This window comes from Pseudorasbora parva, chromosome 17 (genome assembly GCF_024679245.1).
Source record: "Pseudorasbora parva isolate DD20220531a chromosome 17, ASM2467924v1, whole genome shotgun sequence".
Classification (NCBI taxonomy): Eukaryota; Metazoa; Chordata; class Actinopteri; order Cypriniformes; family Gobionidae; genus Pseudorasbora; species Pseudorasbora parva.
In genome coordinates this window covers 39,038,378-39,044,034 of record NC_090188.1, presented here as the reverse complement: position 1 = coordinate 39,044,034, position 5,657 = coordinate 39,038,378, and the positions used below count along the sequence as shown (strand labels likewise).

General features: G+C 44.6%; 1 long non-coding RNA gene across 1 annotated transcript; it reads left to right on the top strand.

Annotated features, from left to right (window-relative positions):
* Positions 1-4,736: 4,736 nt before the first annotated feature.
* LOC137045431 (uncharacterized) lies at positions 4,737-5,253 on the top strand. The gene is made up of 3 exons (XR_010898771.1): positions 4,737-4,813; positions 4,895-5,063; positions 5,146-5,253. It is a non-coding gene; the product is annotated as an uncharacterized lncRNA (long non-coding RNA).
* The last annotated feature ends 404 nt before the right edge of the window (positions 5,254-5,657 follow it).

Here is a 5,657-nt window from a genome sequence, read left to right as displayed (position 1 = left end):
GGATGTTGTGAGGGAGATGCAAAATGCCGTGTGCACGCGAAATTCAAAGCAGTGGGGAAAAATAGCAACATAAACATGTCAACCATAGAGTGTACACGCTAAAAAATAATGTGAAAGGTTTTGAATTAAAAAATAAAGCAAAACATTCATAGAGTGCTCACCTGCACGCGGTCATCCACCACAAGCGCCATTGTGACTGCGTCACTGCGAAACCTCACGTGTCAAGGTTGATGTGTGTTACCATGGAAATTAGAACGCATGTCATTGCATAATAACGGTCGCAATAAAAAAACTCACGCCAGGCTGCCAGTCTTATTTTTAAGAACGTACGTGCGAAAGGGTTAAGCAATTTTGAGCGTGGTATGGTTGTTGGTGCCAAATGGGCCGATCTGAGTATTTCACAATCTGCTCAGTTACTGGGATTTTCACGAACATCCATTTCTAAACAAAGTTAAGAATTCATTAACAAAGAATGGTGTGAAAAGGGAAAAACATCCAGTATGCTGCAGTCCTGTGGCGGAAAATGCCTTGTTGATGCTAGAGGTCAGAAGAGAATAGGCCAGCTGATTCAAGATGATAGAAGAGCAACTTTGACTGAAATAACTCGTTACAACCAAGGTATGCAGCAAATCATTTGTGAAGCCACAACACGCACAACCTTGAGGCGGATGGGCTACAACAGCAGAGGACCCCACCGGGTACCACTCATCTTCACTACAAATAGGAAAAAGAGGCTACAATTTGCACAAGCTCACCTAAATTGGACAGTTGAAGACTGGACATTCAGACATTCAGATGATAGAGTCATGGATCCATCATGCCTTGTTACCATTGTGCAGGCTGGTGTAATGGTGTGGGGGATGTTTTCTTGGCATACTTTAGGCCCCTTAGTGTCAATTTGGCATCGTTTAAATGTCACGGCCTACCTAAGCATTGTTTCTGACCATGTCCATCCCTTTATGACCACAATGTACCATCCTCTGATGGCTACTTCCAGCAGGATAATGCACCATGTCACAAAGCTTAAATCATTTTAAATTGGTTTCTTTAACATGATAATGAGTACACTGTACTAAAATGGCCCCCATAGTCACCAGATCTCAACCTAAGGCCCCATTTACACTGCATGGCTCAAGTGACAATTCCGATTTTTTCCTCTCATGTAGCACAGATCGGATATGACATGTGAACGTGTAAGCATTAAAAAAAACGCATGAATTCCGATATCCTCAGATCAGATTTAGGCCTCACTCATATGTGGTAATAAATCCGATATGATTCGGATGCGTGCATTAGCATCTGCCGTGTAAGCGGTCAAATCGGATATTCCCCAGTAAATGCCAATCGTACGTCATTGAAAAAAGGACAGAGGCGAATGACATCAACTCAGGTGGACACAAACTGCGATCAAGGGCCAGTGTTGCCAAGTCTGCGGTTTTCATGCAGAATTGGGCTACTTTAACACAGTTTTCAGTTGCAATTGGACGGGTTTTTTTGTGACAACCTGGAAACTCTGTCAAGGGCTCTCCTCTTTTTCTCCACCGTACGAGAGAAATGTTTTGCCAACCTTTAAAGATGTGTGGAACAGTGCAGACAGCAAAACATTTTACAATAATTTTGTCTGCATCCATTGCATATCGCATTTTACTTCCTTTCACCGGTTAAGAATGTCTTGGGCTGTTTTGCCAGTGTACAGTGTAAATGCAAATATCAGATACGGGTTGCTTTTGAAAAGATGATGTAAGCGGGTCGTCAAAAAAAAAAAAAAACGGATATAGTCACCAAATCGGTATTGTGCATCAAGACCTGCAGTGTAAATGCAGCCTAATAGAGCATCTTTGGGATGTAGTGGAAAGGGACCTTCATGCCCTCATTGTAGTCCTTAACAGGCAGCCATCTTGCCCCCTCGTGTCCACGTGGGGTAACCTGGGAAGGGTAGGTTTTACAAGACGCCCTCTTGCTCCAGCCATCTTAGAGCAATGTATCTGTCTTCTACCACAAGCCCTCTTATGATGCCACATACCCCCCTCCATTGCTCTGAGGCCCTCGTTAGCAGGCCGCTGTGAAGAGGACATCCTTGAGCGAGAGGGCATCAGCATGTCCATGGTATAGTCCTGGCCTGTGGACAACAGAGAAGTTAAATGCTTGCAGACTTAGAAACCATCCAGTTATTCTGCCATTGCTCTCCTTATTCCGGGCCATTCATTGCAGCGGTGCATGGTCTGTCATCAATACATATTTCCTCCCCAATAAGTAGTACTTGAGTGTCTCTAGTGCCCATTTAACAGCCAGACACTCCTTCTCAATGGTGGCATAATTTTTCCATAATTTTTCAATTTCCTACTGATGTAAAGTACAGGATGTTCCTCACCTTTATGTGTTTGAGACAGGACTGCTCCTAGACCCACCTCAGAGGCATCAGTCTGCACCATCAATTCTATTGTGAAGTCTGGGGATTTCAAGATTGGTCTGGAACACAGCATCATCTTTCATTTTTAGAAGCCCTTCTCTGCCTCTTTGCTCCAGCTTACCATTCTGGAGTGTCTGTTAGATGTTAGTTCTGTAATGGGTGCAACCAGACTGGAGAAGTTGGAAACCTCCTGTAATAATTGTCCAGGCCCAGGAAGGACTTTATTTGTTTCTTGGTTTGTGGTCTAGGCCAGTTTTTAATTGCCCCAACTTTGGCTTCTTGAGGTTGTACTGAACCCCTGCCTATTGTGTAGCCTAGATACTCTGTTTTGCTGTAGGCAATCTTACATTTTTGTGGGTTTGCAGTCAAGGCTGCCTCTCTAAGGGAATCCAGTAACTTCTGTACCAATCCAAGATGGCTTTCCCAGTATGAACTATGGATAACCACATCATCTAAATAAGCAGCAGCATACTGCTGATGGGGGCTATTGGCTAGTGTAGGGTCTAGATCTAGGAATGCCTTCTGTGCCTCTCCCGATAAGAATGATGCCAATAGCTTGGCCCATTTGCTCCATCTTACCTCTTTGGCCTGTTGGAGTACTGTTGGCCATTTTCTCTGACCACAGTACTCTCAAAAGCATGCAGGTAAGCTTCAACATCATCATTCTCTTCCATTTTAGGAATAAAGTCACCAGCCTGTATCTTGCTACCATCTTGAGTTTGTTTCAGTTTCAATTCTTGAACTTTAAGGTTATTAGCCCTCTTTTTTTCTTCCAGTAAGGCCGCTTTGATTTGGTGCTGGATTTTACTACTTTCTATCATTGCTTTCAGTAAGTCTTCCATTTTACCATCAATTGACTGTGTACTTAGCTTAGAAAACAGGCCTGCGAGGTCCTCCACTTCACTCTGGAACATCAGCAGTCATCCAATTGCCCGCATTCTCCACCATATGTGACAAAATGAGAGGTTCAGGATCTTAGAGTTGTGCAGGTTCCCTGGACAAACACAACTTCAACAGTTTCTTCAGTATGCAGGCGTGCAATTTTTAATGATCAAACAAAAGAGAAGCAAACTTAAATGTCAGCTCACGACAAGACAACTTAATCTTTCCTTGGCTCCCGATCCTCTCCTTCCACAGCCACACACACACAATTATATCATGTTCCTCGCCTCATTAGCTGCACCTGTTCTCTCAGGCAGCCTGGGTTTTGTAGTCCTTAACAGGCAGCCATCTTGCTCCCTCGAAGACGAGGGCAGGGGCGCAGCAGACCCCTCAGGAGGTATGGACAGGGCCATCCTGGTGGTGGTGGGGAGGATGCGTGTCATCGTCGCTTCAGTATCTTCGAAATCAAACATGTGTAAGTACTGAGCTTTTATACAGTAAGCATGAGAATATAATTGGATTAGAGTGTAGGAAATAAGTGATGTAGTAATTGAGTCTTCCCAGCAGAATGTACGCTAAAACTTTCATTTCTTTGAAAAACATATTATGACCTTTAATACTTGTCTAGATTTCATGCTCTGAGTATGGTTTTACTAATATTAAACGTATTTGCATAAATCATGCATAGTTGTCTATATACTCATGTTGATTGGATTATTAAAATATTAATTTAAGGAACATTTAGAACTGATAAAAATGTGTGATTCATTAACTAATGTCAATCATGTGATTAATCGCGATGAAATATTTTAATCGATTGAGAACCCTAAATCATTTATAACCCCATCATTGCTGAGTCATAGATTGTAGTGATCCAGTAGCTTAGCTATTTTATTGCTAAAATTTGCGGGTGGCGTTGATGAGTTTCTGTGCTCCTAAATCTTCTTGAGAAATGGACTCAAGAAAGGGACCCTGTGGGGCAAAGGTAATGTCCTCTACAGCAGTGGTTCTCAAACCTGTCCTGGGGACCCCTCACCACTGCACATTTTGCATGTCTCCCTCATCAGACACCCAATTCAAATCTTAGAGTCTCTACTAATGAGCTGATGATTTGAATCAGGTGTGTTTGATGAGGGAGACATGCAAAATGTGTACTGGTTGGGGGTCCCCAGGACAGGTTTGAGAACCACTGCTCTACAGGAGCCCATCTTGGACCGACTTGTAAGGTCCAGGAGACATTGCAAACCTGCTCCATCTCTTCGATGTCACGGTTCATCAATTCATTGTCTCCTTCTTGTCGTGTTGTGTAGTGGTGCTGGAGGCGTGGTCTCTGAATGTGAAGCTCATCGTCTCCACTTGCTGCACTCATTACCAAGCCTATATCAACGTGTCTCTTACCTTCACGCGATAGTTGATCTTTGCGTTTCTGCTCTGCCTGCTGGTTCTTGTTTACGTGTGACTTTCTGTGGTCCTAGGACTTTTCATGAGTATTGTTGCAGACTTGAGTGTGCTGAATAAAATGTAATTCTTTGCTATTTGATTCTTCTGTCTCTCTTTATAGTATGGGACAGAACGATCTAACCATAATATGGATCCACCAAGGATGGCGGGATTTTCTCCCTAACAGCAGTGACGCAGGTGTCCAAGCTCTCGACCCAAATCCAAGAACTGAGATCACCCACTAGGCTCGCCCCGCCGTCCATTCCCCAGCAACCAGACAACATCATCGGGCCACATGACCCACTGATTCCTACACCGGAGCGCTATGCGGGTGAGCCATGCAGAGCTATGCAGATCTTTTCTGACCCGGTGTTCTTTATTTTTCTCCTTACAACCTACAACGTTTTCTACAGTGATGGCCAAAGTGGCACTTGTGATGAATCTCCTAACGGGACCTGCAGCACGATGGGAAACGGCGGCGTGGGAGAATAGAGACCAGTGTTCCTCTTTCCTGGCACTCTCGGAAAAGATGAAACGGGTCTTCGACCGCGAGGCGGCCCGGAGGCTCGCCGGAATCCATCAAGGCAATAGACCTGTTTCTGACTACATAATTAACTTTCAGACTTTGGCCAAAGAGTACAGGTGGAACAGATTCCTGCATGGGCTGGCTGACAACAATAGGTGTACACTCTTGACCTCCCCTCTAGTCTCAACGCTCTCATAGAGCTGGTGCTACGAGTGGACTCACGATTGGAGTTACGAGATCAGCGCACTCGCACAAGAAGAATCCCTGAGGTTCGCGAGCACTACAGATCTGTCACGGTCAGCCCACCCAATGATCCCAAACCCATGCAGGTGGGCAGAGCTCGGCTTTCCCAGGGGGACAGGAAACGTTGTTGGACTGGAGGAATGTGTCTCAGTTCCC